At 35.0% G+C, this 18,766-nt stretch overlaps 2 protein-coding genes and 1 long non-coding RNA gene across 8 annotated transcripts in view; 2 read left to right on the plus strand and 1 right to left on the minus strand.

Annotated features, from left to right (window-relative positions):
• Positions 1-18,766, minus strand: part of LOC139977744 (uncharacterized) — an 831,623-nt gene that overhangs the window by 459,014 nt on the left and 353,843 nt on the right. The gene's annotated exons all lie outside the window — the stretch shown is intronic.
• Positions 1-18,766, plus strand: part of LOC139977732 (uncharacterized) — a 96,651-nt gene that overhangs the window by 25,239 nt on the left and 52,646 nt on the right. The gene's annotated exons all lie outside the window — the stretch shown is intronic.
• LOC139977774 (uncharacterized) lies at positions 8-17,501 on the plus strand. Its single transcript, XR_011796684.1, has 2 exons — positions 8-15,641; positions 16,024-17,501. It is a non-coding gene; the product is annotated as an uncharacterized lncRNA (long non-coding RNA).

Consider the following 18,766-nt stretch of genomic DNA (forward strand, 5'->3'; position numbering starts at 1 on the left):
GTAAGTACAGTAGGATAGTGTAAACGAGTAAACATAGGAACTTTATTTTACATCTAGAATAATGAAAATAGGCCAGAAAAACTAACAAGTTAGGTATCAGTGACTGCGAACATTTCTGTAGATTACGTTTATTTGTACTGTTTTTGCGAGTCTTGGAAATAATATGAAATTTGGGACTCAAATTTTAATAGGATTGAAGCAGCAAAACCTCTCATAGCAACACATACATACAGTACAGTGTAAATGAATTCCAAAATCCTCTGAAATTACTTGCATTATACAAAACTGTGTAGACCTCCAATAGAAACATATTTGGGTCCGGTGCATACGAACATCTCCTAAGAGCACACGTATTGCTATTTTAAGGCAATATGAATGAATTAAGAGCAAAAATGAGAAGAACATTTTAATAGGATTGAAGCAGCAAAACCTCTCATAGCAACACATACATACAATACAGGGCGAATAATTTTCAAAATCCTCTGAAATTTCTTGCATTATAAAAAAAACTGTGTAGACCTCCAATAGAAACATATTTGGGTTTGGTGCATACGAACATCTCCTAAGAGCACATTTATTGCTATTTTAAGGCAATATGAATGAATTTAGAGCAAAAAGAGCTCCTAAGAGCACCTTATTGCTATTTTAAGGCAATATGAATGAATTTATAGCAAAAATGAGAAGAAAATTTTAATAGGATTGAAGTAGCAAAACCTCTAATAGCAACACATACATAGAGTACAGGGCGAATAATTTTCAAAATCCTCTGAAATTTCTTGCATTATAAAAAACTGTGTAGACCTCCAATAGAAACATATTTGGGTTCAGTGCATACGAACATCTCCTAAGGGCACACTTATTGTTGTTTTAAGGCAATATGAATGAATTTAGAGAAAATATGAGAAGAAAATTTTAATAGGATTGAAGCAGCAAAACCTCTCATAGCAACACATACATACAGTACAGGGCGAATAATTTTCAAAATCCTCTGAAATTTCTTGCATTATAAAAAACTGTGTAGACCTCCAATAGAAACAGATTTGGGTCCGGTGCATACGAACATCTCCTAAGAGCAAACTTATTACTGTTTTAAGGCAATATGAATGAATTAAGAGCAAAAATGAGAAGAAAATTTTAATAGGATTGAAGCAGCAAACCCTCTCATAGCAACACATACATACAATACAGGACGAATAATTTTCAAAATCCTCTGCAATTTCTTGCATTATAAAAAAACTGTGTAGACCTCCAATAGAAACATATTTGGGTTTGGTGCATACGAACATTTCTAAGAGCACACTTATTGCTATTTTAAGGCAATATGAATGAATTTAGAGCAAAAAGAGCTCCTAAGAGCACCTTATTGCTATTTTAAGGCAATATGAATGAATTTATAGCAAAAATGAGAAGAAAATTTTAATAGGATTGAAGTAGCAAAACCTCTCATAGCAACACATACATACAATACAGGGCGAATAATTTTCAAAATCCTCTGAAATTTCTTGCATTATAAAAAAACTGTGTAGACCTCCAATAGAAACATATTTGGGTTTGGTGCATACGAACATCTCCTAAGAACACACTTATTGCTATTTTAAGGCAATATGAATGAATTTAGAGCAAACAGAGCTCCTAAGAGCACCTTATTGCTATTTTAAGGCAATATGAATGAATTTATAGCAAAAATGAGAAGAAAATTTTAATAGGATTGAAGTAGCAAAACCTCTCATAGCAACACATACATACAATACAGGGCGAATAATTTTCAAAATCCTCTGAAATTTCTTGCATTATAAAAAAAACTGTGTAGACCTCCAATAGAAACATATTTGGGTTTGGTGCATACGAACATCTCCTAAGAACACACTTATTGCTATTTTAAGGCAATATGAATGAATTTAGAGCAAACAGAGCTCCTAAGAGCACCTTATTGCTATTTTAAGGCAATATGAATGAATTTATAGCAAAAATGAGAAGAAAATTTTAATAGGATTGAAGTAGCAAAACCTCTCATAGCAACACATACATACAATACAGGGCGAATAATTTTAACAATCCTCTGAAATTTCTTGCATTATAAAAAAACTGTGTAGACCTCCAATAGAAACATATTTGGGTTTGGTGCATACGAACATCTCCTAAGGGCACACTTATTGTTGCTTTAAGGCAATATGAATAAATTTAGAGAAAAAATGAGAAGAAAATTTTAATAGGATTGAAGCAGCAAAACCTCTCATAGTAACACATACATATAGTACAGGGCGAATAATTTTCAAAATCCTCTGAAATTTCTTGCATTATAAAAAACTGTGTAGACCTCCAATAGAAACATATTTGGCTTCGGTGTATACGAACATCTCCTAAGAGCACACTTATTGCTATTTTAAGGCAATATGAATGAATTTAGAGAAAAAATGAGAAGAAAATTTTAATAGGATTGAAGAAGCAAAACCTCTCATAGCAACACATACATACAGTACAGGGCGAATAATTTTCAAAATCCTCTGAAATTTCTTGCATTATAAAAAAACTGTGTAGACCTCCAATAGAAACATATTTGGCTTCGGTGTATACGAACATTTCTAAGAGCACACTTATTGCTATTTTAAGGCAATATGAATGAATTTAGAGCAAAAAGAGCTCCTAAGAGCACCTTATTGCTATTTTAAGGCAATATGAATGAATTTATAGCAAAAATGAGAAGAAAATTTTAATAGGATTCAAGTAGCAAAACCTCTCATAGCAACACATACATACAATACAGGGCGAATAATTTTCAAAATCCTCTGAAATTTCTTGCATTATAAAAAAACTGTGTAGACCTCCAATAGAAACATATTTGGGTTTGGTGCATACGAACATCTCCTAAGAGCACACTTATTGCTATTTTAAGGCGATATGAATGAATTTAGAGCAAAAAGAGCTCCTAAGAGCACCTTATTGCTATTTTAAGGCAATATGAATGAATTTATAGCAAAAATGAGAAGAAAATTTTAATAGGATTGAAGTAGCAAAACCTCTCATAGCAACACATACATACAGTACAGGGCGAATAATTTTCAAAATCCTCTGAAATTTCTTGCATTATAAAAAACTGTGTAGACCTCCAATAGAGACATATTTGGCTTCGGTGTATACGAACATCTCCTAAGAGCACACTTATTGCTATTTTAAGGCAATATGAATGAATTTAGAGAAAAAATTAGAAGAAAATTTTAATAGGATTGAAGTAACGAAACCTCTAATAGCAACACATACATAGAGTACACGGCGAATAATTTTCAAAATCCTCTGAAATTTCTTGCATTATAAAAAACTGTGTAGACCTCCAATAGAAACATATTTGGGTTCAGTGCATACGAACATCTCCTAAGGGCACACTTATTGTTGTTTTAAGGCAATATGAATGAATTTAGAGAAAAAATGAGAAGAAAATTTTAATAGGATTGAAGCAGCAAAACCTCTCATAGCAACACATACATACAGTACAGGGCGAATAATTTTCAAAATCCTCTGAAATTTCTTGCATTATAAAAAACTGTGTAGACCTCCAATAGAAACATATTTCGGTCCGGTGCATACGAACATCTCCTAAGAGCACACTTATTGCTATTTTAAGGCAATATGAATGAATTTAGAGAAAAAATGAGAAGAAAATTTTAATAGGATTGAAGAAGCAAAACCTCTCATAGCAACACATACATACAGTACAGGGCGAATAATTTTCAAAATCCTCTGAAATTTCTTGCATTATAAAAAAACTGTGTAGACCTCCAATAGAAACATATTTGGCTTCGGTGTATACGAACATTTCTAAGAGCACACTTATTGCTATTTTAAGGCAATATGAATGAATTTAGAGCAAAAAGAGCTCCTAAGAGCACCTTATTGCTATTTTAAGGCAATATGAATGAATTTATAGCAAAAATGAGAAGAAAATTTTAATAGGATTGAAGTAGCAAAACCTCTCATAGCAACACATACATACAATACAGGGCGAATAATTTTCAAAATCCTCTGAAATTTCTTGCATTATAAAAAAACTGTGTAGACCTCCAATAGAAGCATATTTGGATTTGGTGCATACGAACATCTCCTAAGAGCACACTTATTGCTATTTTAAGGCAATATGAATGAATTTAGAGCAAAAAGAGCTCCTAAGAGCGCCTTATTGCTATTTTAAGGCAATATGAATGAATTTAGAGAAAAAATTAGAAGAAAATTTTAATAGGATTCAAGTAGCAAAACCTCTCATAGCAACACATACATACAGTACAGGGCGAATAATTTTCAAAATCCTCTGAAATTTCTTGCATTATAAAAAACTGTGTAGACCTCCAATAGAAACATATTTGGCTTCGGTGTATACGAACATCTCCTAAGAGCACACTTATTGCTATTTTAAGGCAATATGAATGAATTTATAGCAAAAATGAGAAGAAAATTTTAATAGGATTCAAGTAACGAAACCTCTAATAGCAACACATACATAGAGTACAGGGCGAATAATTTTCAAAATCCTCTGAAATTTCTTGCATTATAAAGAACTGTGTAGACCTCCAATAGAAACATATTTGGGTTCAGTGCATACAAACATCTCCTAAGGGCACACTTATTGTTGCTTTAAGGCAATATGAATGAATTTAGAGAAAAAATGAGAAGAACATTTTAATAGGATTGAAGCAGCAAAACCTCTCATAGCAACACATACATACAGTACAGGGCGAATAATTTTCAAAATCCTCTGAAATTTCTTGCATTATAAAAAAACTGTGTAGACCTCCAATAGAAACATATTTGGGTTTGGTGTATACGAACATCTCCTAAGAGCACACTTATTGCTATTTTAAGGCAATATGAATGAATTTATAGCAAAAATGAGAAGAAAATTTTAATAGGATTGAAGTAACGAAACCTCTAATAGCAACACATACATAGAGTACAGGGCGAATCATTTTCAAAATCCTCTGAAATTTCTTGCATTATAAAGAACTGTGTAGACCTCCAATAGAAACATATTTGGGTTCAGTGCATACGAACATCTCCTAAGGGCACACTTATTGTTGCTTTAAGGCAATATGAATGAATTTAGAGAAAAAATGAGAAGAAAATTTTAATAGGATTGAAGCAGCAAAACCTCTCATAGCAACACATACATATAGTACAGGGCGAATAATTTTCAAAATCCTCTGAAATTTCTTGCATTATAAAAAACTGTGTAGACCTCCAATAGAAACATATTTGGGTCCGGTGCATACGAACATCTCCTAAGAGCACACTTATTGCTATTTTAAGGCAATATGAATGAATTTATAGCAAAAATGAGAAGAAAATTTTAATAGGATTCAAGTAACGAAACCTCTCATAACAACACATACATAGAGTACAGGGCGAATAATTTTCAAAATCCTCTGAAATTTCTTGCATTATAAAAAACTGTGTAGACCTCCAATAGAAACATATTTGGGTTCAGTGCATACAAACATCTCCTAAGGGCACACTTATTGTTGCTTTAAGGCAATATGAATGAATTTAGAGAAAAAATGAGAAGAAAATTTTAATAGGATTGAAGTAGCAAAACCTCTCATAGCAACACATACATACAATACAGGGCGAATAATTTTCAAAATCCTCTGAAATTTCTTGCATTATAAAAAAACTGTGTAGACCTCCAATAATAACATATTTGGGTTTTGTGCATACGAACATCTCCTAAGAGCACACTTATTGCTATTTTAAGGCGATATGAATGAATTTAGAGCAAAAAGAGCTCCTAAGAGCACCATATTGCTATTTTAAGGCAATATGAATGAATTTATAGCAAAAATGAGAAGAAAATTTTAATAGGATTGAAGCAGCAAAACCTCTCATAGCAAAACATACATACAGTTTTGGGCGAATAATTTTCAAAATCCTCTGAAATTTCTTGCATTATAAAAAACTGTGTAGACCTCCAATAGAAACATATTTGGCTTCGGTGTATACGAACATCTCCTAAGAGCACACTTATTGCTATTTTAAGGCAATATGAATGAATTTATAGCAAAAATGAGAAGAAAATTTTAATAGGATTGAAGTAGCAAAACCTCTCATAGCAACACATACATACAATACAGGGCGAATAATTTTCAAAATCCTCTGAAATTTCTTGCATTATAAAAAAACTGTGTAGACCTCCAATAGAAACATATTTGGGTTTTGTGCATACGAACATCTCCTAAGAGCACACTTATTGCTATTTTAAGGCGATATGAATGAATTTAGAGCAAAAAGAGCTCCTAAGAGCACCATATTGCTATTTTAAGGCAATATGAATGAATTTATAGCAAAAATGAGAAGAAAATTTTAATAGGATTAAAGCAGCAAAACCTCTCATAGCAAAACTTACATACAGTACAGGGCGAATAATTTTCAAAATCCTCTGAAATTTCTTGCATTATAAAAAACTGTGTAGACCTCCAATAGAAACATATTTGGCTTCGGTGTATACGAACATCTCCTAAGAGCACACTTATTGCTATTTTAAGGCAATATGAATGAATTTATAGCAAAAATGAGAAGAAAATTTTAATAGGATTGAAGTAACGAAACCTCTCATAGCAACACATACATAGAGTACAGGGCGAATAATTTTCAAAATCCTCTGAAATTTCTTGCATTATAAAAAACTGTGTAGACCTCCAATAGAAACATATTTGGGTTCAGTGCATACAAACATCTCCTAAGGGCACAGTTATTGTTGCTTTAAGGCAATATGAATGAATTTAGAGAAAAAATGAGAAGAAAATTTTAATAGGATTGAAGCAGCAAAACCTCTCATAGCAACACATACATACAATACAGGGCGAATAATTTTCAAAATCCTCTGAAATTTCTTGCATTATAAAAAAACTGTGTAGACCTCCAATAGAAACATATTTGGGTTTGGTGCATACGAACATCTCCTAAGAGAACACTTATTGCTATTTTAAGGCGATATGAATGAATTTAGAGCAAAAAGAGCTCCTAAGAGCACCTTATTGCTATTTTAAGGCAATATGAATGAATTTATAGCAAAAATGAGAAGAAAATTTTAATAGGATTGAAGTAGCAAAACCTCTCATAGCAACACATACATACAGTACAGGGCGAATAATTTTCAAAATCCTCTGAAATTTCTTGCATTATAAAAAAACTGTGTAGACCTCCAATAGAAACATATTTGGCTTCGGTGTATACGAACATCTCCTAAGAGCACACTTATTGCTATTTTAAGGCAATATGAATGAATTTATAGCAAAAATGAGAAGAAAATTTAAATAGGATTGAATGACGAAACCTCTAATAGCAACACATACATAGAGTACAGGGTTAATAATTTTCAAAATCCTCTGAAATTTCTTGCATTATAAAAAACTGTGTAGACCTCCAATAGAAACATATTTGGGTCCGGTGCATACGAACATCTCCTAAGAGCACACTTATTGCTATTTTAAGGCAATATGAATGAATTAAGAGCAAAAATGAGAAGAAAATTTTAATAGGATTGAGGCAGCAAAACCTCTCATAGCAACACATACATACAGTACAGGGCGAATAATTTTCAAAATCCTCTGAAATTTCTTGCATGATAAAAAACTGTGTAGACCTCCAATAGAAACATATTTGGGTTCGGTGCATACGAACATCTCCTAAGAGCACACTTATTGCTATTTTAAGGCAATATGAATGAATTTATAGCAAAAATGAGAAGAAAATTTTAATAGGATTGAAGTAACGAAACCTCTCATAGCAACACATACAATACAGGGCGAATAATTTTCAAAATCCTCTGAAATTTCTTGCATTATAAAAAAACTGTGTAGACCTCCAATAGAAACATATTTGAGTTCGGTGCATACGAACATCTACTAGTGTTGTTTTAAGGCAATATGAATGAATTTAGAGAAAAAATGAGAAGAAAATGTTAATAGGATTGAAGCAGCAAAACCTCTCATAGCAACACATACATACAGCACAGGGCGAGTAATTTTCAAAATCCTCTGAAATTTCTTGCGTTATAAAAAACTGTGTAGATCGACCTCCAATAGAAACATATTTGGATTTGTTGCATACGAACATCTCCTAAGAGCACACTTATTGCTATTTTGTGGCAATATGAATGAATTTAGAGAAAAAAGAGAAGAAAAATTGTGTAGGATTATAGTAACAAATCCTCTCATTGCAACACATACATACAGTACAGGGCGAATCATTTTCAAAATCCTCTGAAATTTCTTGCATCATAAAAACTGTGTAGACCTCCGATAGAAACATATTTGGGTTCGGTGTATACGAACAACTCCTAAGAGCACACTTATTGCTATTTTAAGGCAATATGAATGAATTTAGACAACAAATGAAAAGAAAATTTTAATAGGATTCAAGTAGCAAAACCTCTCATTGCAACAAATACATACCATACAGGGCGAATAATTTTCAAAATCCTCTGAAATTTCTTGCATTATAAAAAACTGTGTAGACCTCCAATAGAAACATATTTGAGTTCGGTGCATACGAACATCTCCTAAGAGCACACTTATTGCTATTTTAAGGCAATATGAATGGATTTAGAGAAAACATGAGAAGAAAATTTTAATAGGATTCAAGTAGCAAAACCTCTCATTGCAACACATACATACAATACAGGGCGAATAATTTTCAAAATCCTCTGAAATTTCTTGCATCATAAAAAAACTGTGTAGACCTCCGATAGAAACATATTTGGGTTCGGTGTATACGAACATCTCCTAAGGGCACACTTATTGTTGTTTTAAGGCAATATGAATGAATTAAGAGAAAAAATGAGAAGAAAATTTTAATAGGATTGAAGTAGCAAAACCTCTCATAGCAACACATACATATAGTACAGGGCGAATAATTTTCAAAATCCTCTGAAATTTCTTGCATTATAAAAACTGTGTAGACCTCCAATAGAAACATATAGGTTCGTTGCATACGAGAATCTCCTTAGAGCACACTTATTGCTGTTTTAAGGCAATATGAATGAATTTAGAGCAAAAATGAGAAGAAAATTTTAATAGGATTGAAGTAGCAAAACTTCTCATAGCAACACATACATATAGTACAGGGCGAATAATTTTCAAAATCCTCTGAAATTTTTTGCATTATAAAAACTGTGTAGACCTCCAATAGAAACATATAGGTTCGTTGCATACGAGAATCTCCTTAGAGCACACTTATTGCTGTTTTAAGGCAATATGAATGAATTTAGAGAAAAAATGAGAAGAAAATTTTAATAGGATTGAAGTAGCATAACCTCTCATAGCAATGACATTCATACAGTACCTGTACAGGGCTAATAAATTCCAAAATCCTCTGAAATTTCTTGCATTATAAAAACCTGTGTAGACCTCCAATAGAAACATATTTGGGTTCGGTGCATACGAACATCTCCTAAGAGCACACTTATTGCTATTTTAAGGCAATATGAATGAATTTCGAGCAAAACAGAGAAGAACATTTTAATACGATTGAAGTAGCAAAACCTCTCATAGCAATGACATTCATACAGTACCTGTACAGGGCTAATGAATTCCAAAATCGTCTGAAATTTCTTGCATTATAAAAAAATGTGTAGACCTCCAATAGAACAATATTTAGGCTTGGTGCATACGAACATCTCCTAAGAGCACACTTATTGCTATTTTGTGGCAATATGAATGAATTTCAAGCAAAAATGAGAAGAACAACTGTGTAGGATTAAAGTAGCAAAACCTCTCATAGCAATGACATACATACAGTAAAGGGCTAATAATTTCCAAAATCCTCTGAAATTTCTTGCATTATAAAAACCTGTGTAGACCTCCAATAGAAACATATGTATATATAGGTTCGGTGCATACGAACATCTCCTAAGAGCACACTTATTGCTATTTTGTGGCAATATGAATGAATTTAGAGCAAAAATGAGAATAAAAATTGTATAGGATTGAAGTAACAAAACCTCTCATTGCAACACATACATACAGTACAGGGCGAATAATTTTCAAAATCCTCTGAAATTTCTTGCATTATTAAAACCTGTGTAGACCTCCAATAGAAACATATGTATATATAGGTTCGGTGCATACGAACATCTCCTAAGAGCACACTTATTGCTATTTTGTGGCAATATGAATGAATTTAGAGCAAAAATGAGAATAAAAATTGTATAGGATTGAAGTAACAAAACCTCTCATTGCAACACATACATACAATACAGGGCGAATAATTTTCAAAATCCTCTGAAATTTCTTGCATTATAAAAACTGTGTAGACCTCCAATAGAAAGATATAGGTTCGGTGCATACGAACATCTCCTAAGAGCACACTCATTGCTATTTTGTGGCAATATGAATAAATTCAGAGAAAAAATGAGAAGAAAATTTTAATTGGATTGAAGCAGCAAAACCTCTCACAGCAACATATACATACAGTACAGGGCGAATAATTTTCAAAATCCTCTGTATTTCTTGCATCATAAAAAACTGTGTAGACCTCCAATAGAACAATATTTGGGCTTGGTGCATACGAACATCTCCTAAGAGCACACTTATTGCCATTTTGTGGCAATTTGAATGCATTTCGAGCAAAAAAGAGAAGAAAAATTGTGTTGGATTAAAGTAGCAAAACCTCTCATAGCAATAACATACACGTAGTACAGGGCTAATAATTTTAAAAATCCTCTGAAATTTTATGCATTATAAAAAAACTGTGTAGACCTCCAATAGAAACATATTTGGTTTCAGTGCATACGAACATCTCCTTAGAGCATACATATTGCTGTTTTAAGGCAATATGAATGAATTTAGAGCAAAAGTGAGAAGAAAAATTGTGTAGGATTGAAGCAACCAACCTCTCATTGCAACACATACCTACAGCACAGGGATATATGGGGAGATCTGCACTTTGGCACTAAAGTAACTCCTTTTAGGTAAAGAAAGTTGGGTTGATTGTAGTACTTAAGTATGCACCAGGGGACTCTTTTACAAAACCATATAGCTTCTAAGCCAAAATAAGAACATTCATGTGCTGGTAGAGGTCATATAAAGGTTGGTCACGTGCGTGATGTGAAATGAAACTCGCTTTTTTGCACCAAAATACATTGGCAAATTCCTCAGTTTCTAACAGGGCTGGATAACCCTAATTTTTCATGTGACTACCTTAATATGTTTCCATTCTAACAAGACATTTCACCTAAATATATCACTTATAAACATTAGCATAATACTACATCAGCTAAAAAAAAATCCGGTCACATGTGTGACATTGGTGGGTCACGTGCGTGACATTCTGAATTTTCATTCCATAGTATGCAATTTTTGCAGTGCAAATATTGACTGTAGTAATGACCACAGAGCAGCAATGATGTTGATATTCCATATTAATTACTTTCAAACGGGTTTACTGCCACAAATTTCTATTTCAAGGGACATGTGTATGACAGTGTTGGGTCACGTGTGACATTCAGCATTTTCAGGGATGCTGCAATTTCATTGGATGAAGCTTTCGTCATTTGCATATAACACTTGTCATGCCATACACACATGACATAACAACAGTCCAAGTCCACAGTTCTGCTGCAATTTCATTGGATGGAACTTTTCTCATTAGTATATGACACTGTTGGTATGCCACACACTCATGAGATAACGACAGCCCAAGTCTACAGTGCTGCTGCAATTTCATTGGATGGAACTTTTCTCATTTGCATATTACACTGTTGTCAGGCCACGCACACATAACAAACCAGTCTGCTAACAATATTTTGTCCATTTAGTTTTGTTGAATGCTCAACTTTGGGCTTCATTGTCACATACTGTACGTGACCATAAATGTCACACACGTGACCATGGGACACGTGTGTGACTGATGTTTTTATAGGATTGCAGCAGGAAAACCTCTCATTGCATCATATATTTACAGTTCAGGGCAAATAAATTCCAACACCCTCTCAAATTTCTTACATTATGAAAACTGTGTAGACCCTTAATACAGTATTGTTACTAGGACTTAAGAAGTCTTGAAAACACGCTCAGAAAAACTTATGTCCCTGCATTCCATGATAACATGCCCTTTAAAATACCCGTACATGAACACACAATACTTAGCTATAACGACTCCTGACAAGACATTGGCTTGTGCCCAACAGAAGCCCATAGTTATAGGTCAAGAAAGAAAAATCAAATGATGAATTTTGTAGCTAATTAACAGCAACAAATGATTGTCAAGTTCGGGAGCGGGAAATTTTTCAGTAGACTCTAACGGGAAAATCCCTCATCTAGTAATAATAACAACAACAACAAGTAGCACTCTAACCACTTCGGCCCATTTGCAACTTCTGACTTAGACAACAGGTTGCCATGGCAACAAACACCTTTGTTTAGGCTGCATGTACCTAAGCAACTCCTTGGACTAAAAGTAGGCTACAAAGCAGAGACTATATCACATAGAATATCAGCTTTATCTGGTCTGATGGAGATTGTACCAATTAGGAGTGACTATTAGGGCTGCTAATACTTGCTAACATTCTAACAAAACTTTAATAGAGCCTCAGTCCTATCTACTAAAATATATTGCTACAAATCTTTCGACCCAGGAGTTGACGGAAAGTACAGCAAATCCTGTCACCATGGCAACTAGTAAAAGTGTAGCATTGCATCATGGGATCTAAACATAGCTCGAATAGGCGACACTCATACCAACTGAAAAAAAAAATATGAGTGCATTAGAGTGACGGGTAACGCTCGACATAATCACAACAATACATCATAAAACTAATAAATATCCCAAATGTGGGTTCTCCTTGGACCAATAAACTGAAGCACTTTCAATTCTCTCACATTAATTCAATGTAGGTTAGGACATAACCATGCGCACATTATTGCTGAGGGCATATAAGTGCCATAATCAACCCTGTAAACAGCTATTAAACAATGTTCAGTTAAAATGATACAGAATTTACACACAATACAATTTAGTAATTACTGTACCTGTATACTCACTATAGCTGTTACTGGTATTAATTCCTAAATAATAAATTCATTCTTTGTGCATTCTGCCATCAGGTAGCATACGCCCATTAAAAGCCCCATTGACTTACCCACTAAATCACAACAGTAATGTCTTCTCTAAGCCTAGATAGAAGTTTTCGCTTGCTAAACGCTACCCATCACTGGGTAGCTGACAAGTTGGCCTTTCATGGCACCATCAATTTTCCGTACCATGACCATGTAGATTTTTTGCTACGAGAGCTGGAACTTTTCGTCACTTGTAAACAAACCTCTCCACTCAGTGGTAAACAAATTTCCTACGCTGCTCCTTGGAGGCCTAAAGGGGTCTAAAATTGCCTCAATTGACCCAATTTTTTAACCACATGTGCTTCCATTCATGTTCTTTAACATCAAAGCCACAAAAAGCACATCCTAATTGATAACATAGCGAAAAAGTTTTTCTCCTGCTCCTAATTGGCACTTTTTCTGAAGGAGAACATTTGCCGCGGATTGATATAGACGCTAATAGGAGTATGCCACCTTTTAAGTAAAAGTTAAAATTTTTAAACTCTACTTTAAACCTCTTTTTATGACAGTTTGAGAAGTCTTGAAAACCAGAAAATACTGTACATAACTTAGACAATTTTTTTTTTTATATCTGTCTATTTGGTGTCTCTTCATATTGTGCCTCATACAAATTGTATAGGCCAAATGCACAGTGAAATACTGAATATTAAAGAAGCAAGTCTCCACTTGTTAGCATGTTCCCTGGGCCCCGTTCCACAAAGACTAACTTACGCTTGATCTTAAGATTAAACTTAAGTTCGATTCTCATGCGATTGATCGTAGCGTAAGTTCGATCGTTAAGTAGCGTTCCACAAAATCAAACTTACGCTACGCATGATTTTAATTAATATTTAGTTAGTGGACGAGGCTACTGTGACCTTTCGTGACCTCAAATCACTTCACTTGTGTCTCCGAAGTTTTGACAAGGCGAACAGCCTGTCGGCGCATTATATGTCATCAAAATGGTGAGTAAATATCAGATAAATGTGTCAGAATAAACATTTAACCACAATCTTTACAAGAATAACCTTTGCCATATTTTATTGCACTGGTTCGTTGTGTGTTACGACTCAAAAACATTGAAAGATCCTCCGTAGACCGCATTTTATCTGCCAACTTGGTAGTCTTTGCGTACGTTATATTAGTTTAATACAGGCAGTCAGTGTTATATGTAGGCTATGTACTAGAGCCTAGAGAAATACCCGGGACAACGTTAGGCCTGCCTACGTCTTTACTAAAGTTTAGGCCTAGCAGTAGCACACATTTATATTAGCAAATGACTACTGTATAAAGGATAAACTACATAAGTATACACCTGTATTATTACACGGACGACTTAGGCTTAGTACTACAAGACTATACAGTATACTCAGGCCTATAACGGTACTCGGCTAATGATTAACAGTGGGATCATTGACTGATATTGATAAATTGTCACAATTTCGTACAAAGGAACTCTGTGTGAAGTCCAGACTAAAGTCTAAAGAGAGAGGTATAGTTATTGCACTTGCACCCCTTATAGGCTTAATTCTGAACAAAAGTGAAAGTCACCTTGCTTCCAACTAAGGCCTAGCTAGCCATTTTTTTTTTTTAATGTCCACAAAATAAAAGCAGTAATAGCTTAGATCTACAGGGCCTAACCTCCCCACACTAACGTCTGATTTGTATACCCTATGTTTGTTTTGGCTGAATTTGAGCTGACTGGGAGTTTACATCCTTAGTGATGTAAATGATTTATTTTGGATTGTTTCAGTCTAGGCCTAAAGCATTGTTAAATTGAAAGTTGTCATTTTGAAAGGCAACACTGCAGGTAAACAGGGTTTTTGTTTTTATAGACCTTCCTTGCTAGGTGCACACAAGGCAAGCAACTTTAGCTGCCCACTTAGCCAAGGCCAGAGTAGATAAGTCGGGCTGGGACTCTACTACAAAATACAAACACGTTTTAAGTGATCATATTTCAAGTTATTGGGTTATTGAGAAGTTATTACAATTAAAGCTGTTCAGTGGGATGAGCAGCTGTGTGTGCTGCTTGCCTATAGCCATTGACTGTTGGAAATCAAAATAGAGTTCATGGGGTTCAGCCTGGTATTGGCAAGGCTGGCTCATTAAGTTTTGAGCACAGTGTTCTTGAGTCGTTAATGATAACTTGACAATTTTCACAGTAACCATTTTTCCTAGTCTAACTCAAATGAAAGAAATCCAGGAAGAAAATTTTTCCCAGCAAGAAATGTTTATTCTTTGCCAGTTTGTCAAAGAAATCGTGATAAATTGTTTGGTCGAGCTGGACATTGCTTCTGAACTAAAAATGAAGTGGTCAGATTTGAAGATTTTGGCCAAAAAATATCAAAGAGCTAAACATGCAACAGGTAAATAGCATTTATGGGCACCTCACATCCATCACATTTTTCTTGACACATAGTAAAATCCAAATTGATAAACAATGTTCATATCATTTTATTTTAGGTGGAGGGCCAGCAGCTGTATACAGCCCTGTTTACGAGGCCCTGCTCTGGGGACATCAAAGACCGACCCTTTGGCTGCTTTATAAGCGAGTCATCACAGGTACAATTTATTTTTGATATACATGTTAAAAGACCCAATTTGAATTTGAGTACAAGAAGCCTATGGTTTTTGGTGGAGGTTAAAGGTCATTTGTGATCACCAGAAGTCAAATTGTGAAAACCTAGAAAAACTTACAGCACGCCAACTTAATATCATGCACAATATGTTTTTGGTACCCTTGATGAATAATTTTGAAAAAGATAAAGGGAATAAAAAGGAAAAATAGTTACCTTTTTCCAAAGGGAAAAAAGCCTTTCACAGAATTTTAAATTACATGCAATTATTCTATTGTTACATCTTATAAAGAGGACGGCATCCATAATGGAAGGGTTAAAGGAGTATCTTGTAATTGATCAATTGTTTTCATTTGCTCTATTCACAGGATTCACATGCACCAACAGAAATGTCACCAAACAGGCAGTCAACCCATGCCCCAACAGTTCATTCCATGCCAAAGAAGCCAGTTATAGTGTCTCGCTGTTATAATTACACAGCCTACACTATAGTGTACTCTTCTACGTGGAATATAGGCCTATTGTTTTTCTTTACTAATGTAGCTTTATTGCATATACAAGTTAACTACTACTTGAATAGGAAACCATCTGAGAGGGAGTTGTAGATAATATTAATGATCAAGGATTGTACACTGCCTTTCCAACCATCTTTGAGTTGAATGTAATTTCTGAACCGTTCATTATGGGTATTGGGTTCATTATGGGCATTATGGGTTCATTATGGGCATTGTAGGTCAACTTTAGATACTTATTTTTAGCTTGTAAACTATCTGCCTTAGATATTAAATTTCTATCGGGTGTATACTACTGGAACTAAATTGATGGTCAACATAACTTAAATTTCTGCCCTTTTGCTAAGATCATGTGTAGTATCTGTTCTCTTTCGAGGGGAATGGTTATGCACACCCGACGATGATCACACAGTCACAGTTCCGAGACAAGGAGACGAGGGGTTGAGAGCGGATCAGTCGTTCGGTAGTTTGGTGTTCGTGCCCAGGTTCTTTCCTGGGCGACTTTTTCTTAAAAAGTACATAACTTAAATAAAATTCAAAATGCGATTTAAAGTTATGTTAGAATGTCAGAACTGTTTTTTTTTTTTGCTCGAATGCATGTGGTATTTGAAAATGCAAAATGTTTGGTTGACATGACATTCATATTCTTTGCTGACACTATATACAGCCAAAACTAATTGCATCGTTTTAAGTAAACAAGGATAGGGGAAGAGTTTTGGTTCTATTTGCATGCCATCGCCAAGCAGACATCAAAATTTGTTCTTGAGCTGGCTGTTGACATGCTCAATTTTGGCTTGTGTCCTTGTCTGAGCACTGCAATTAAAGACAGTGGCATAGGAAGGTACTATTGATTGGGGGGACTGAAGACTGATGGCCGGCCTGGGGAGGGGACTAGGGGGATGGGGTGTCCCCCTCCCCTTTGGATTTTTTTTGCATTTCCAGGTGGCCTCAGATGAAATTTGGTGCAATATTTCACACTTCAACACCTACTCCATTCTGTAAATAATTTTGCATTTTCACCTGGCCTTTTGGTGCTTCAAATGGAATTTTTCTGCCAAAATGTTCTGAGTAAAATGACGAATGTTACATATCATTTATTGAGATATGAAAAAGGGGTTTTCTGACTTGCAAAGCGGGGGGGGGCGGAATGATACTTCTGCCCCACCATATTTTTCACTGGGGGGCTGGCGCCCCCAGCCCCCCGGTTCCTACGCCCTTGATTAAAGAATAACTATAACTTTGAAGACAGCTGTTTATTTCATTGTTCACTACTATTAAGTAATTTATGTCTATTTTTGTCCGTATGGTGAACTACAATATACAGTAATAACTGATACTATTGAGTTTGTGATTTTGTGTGTGTGCTTTTTGGACAAATCGAAAGCGGTACATAAATAGATACCATATAGATATGATACCATACCTCGATATGTTTTGGTTTTTATAAGCTTACTTATTGAATGAGGTCTCTTCGAGTTCTGAATAGGCGTCATCAACCACGGCTGAAGAGGATAACCATGGTCCCCAAGAAGTATCCCTTGAAGTTGGTGGTCCTCAAACTGATTGCATGTCTACCTGTACAGCTAACAAATACATACTCATCCGGCGCATAGTTACAACCGCGGATTCCAGTCAATGTCCCATATACTGTACCCACAACCTGCGGAAATCCTGCTACCAAAAAATAAATCCCTCGAGCCTTGGTTACAGAGGCTGGAGTGGTTAGGAACTGAATTTCATCATTTCGGATTTGAACCAATGCTCTTGTAACACTCCTCAATGCCCGTGAGGCAGATGACTTGCTGCATCCGTGTATAGAGGCACACTCTGCTAAGGCAATTTTTGATCGTAATTCATGAAATCTTAGTGCATTGATAACCTGCAAACTGGCCGACAGAGCCCTACTTCTGTTGGTGGGATGTTCTAACTTGGCCAAATTCATACAGCCTAGCCTAGTAAACCTTTATCTTTGGTATCATTATAAAGTTCAAAAGGCTGCCGACGATAAATTCGATAATTACGTTGTTGACCAGCTTGCTGATACAAATATAACGCCATTTGTGCACAAGTATATAAAATTTACATTTTATTACATCTACATGTAAACAGTAAGAAACTAAACAATTTGTATATCAATTGCTTACCATAGCAAAGTATCATACTTACGAATGATCTGGATCACTACTTAAAGTTACGCATGATCGGATCGAACTTACGCTTGCTATCAAGCGTAAGTTTCTTTGTGGAACGGAGATAAGTTTGATATCAAACTTACGCTCGATCTGCTGACTTACGCACGAACGATCAAACTTAAGATCAAGCGTAACTCTTTGTGGAACGGGGCCCTGGTGTTATAAAAAGCCATCCATAAGCATGAATGTTGTGTACTGCATGTCTAAGGTGCTCTGTGGTCTATAGAAAGTGTTTTAAGCACAGTAACTCAGTTTGGTGCTACTTAACCCGTCAGGCGGGAGAAATGTTCCTGTGTGACAGGAAACTTGACAAAACTTTGCTTTCCAACCTCTCTTCTTCCCTCTGAAACCTTCATCAATCCCAGCATCCAGTAAGCTTTAGAACTTAGCTTTGAGCCCTGAGTTGA

The sequence above is a fragment of the Apostichopus japonicus genome, chromosome 12 (genome assembly GCF_037975245.1).
Source record: "Apostichopus japonicus isolate 1M-3 chromosome 12, ASM3797524v1, whole genome shotgun sequence".
Classification (NCBI taxonomy): Eukaryota; Metazoa; Echinodermata; class Holothuroidea; order Aspidochirotida; family Stichopodidae; genus Apostichopus; species Apostichopus japonicus.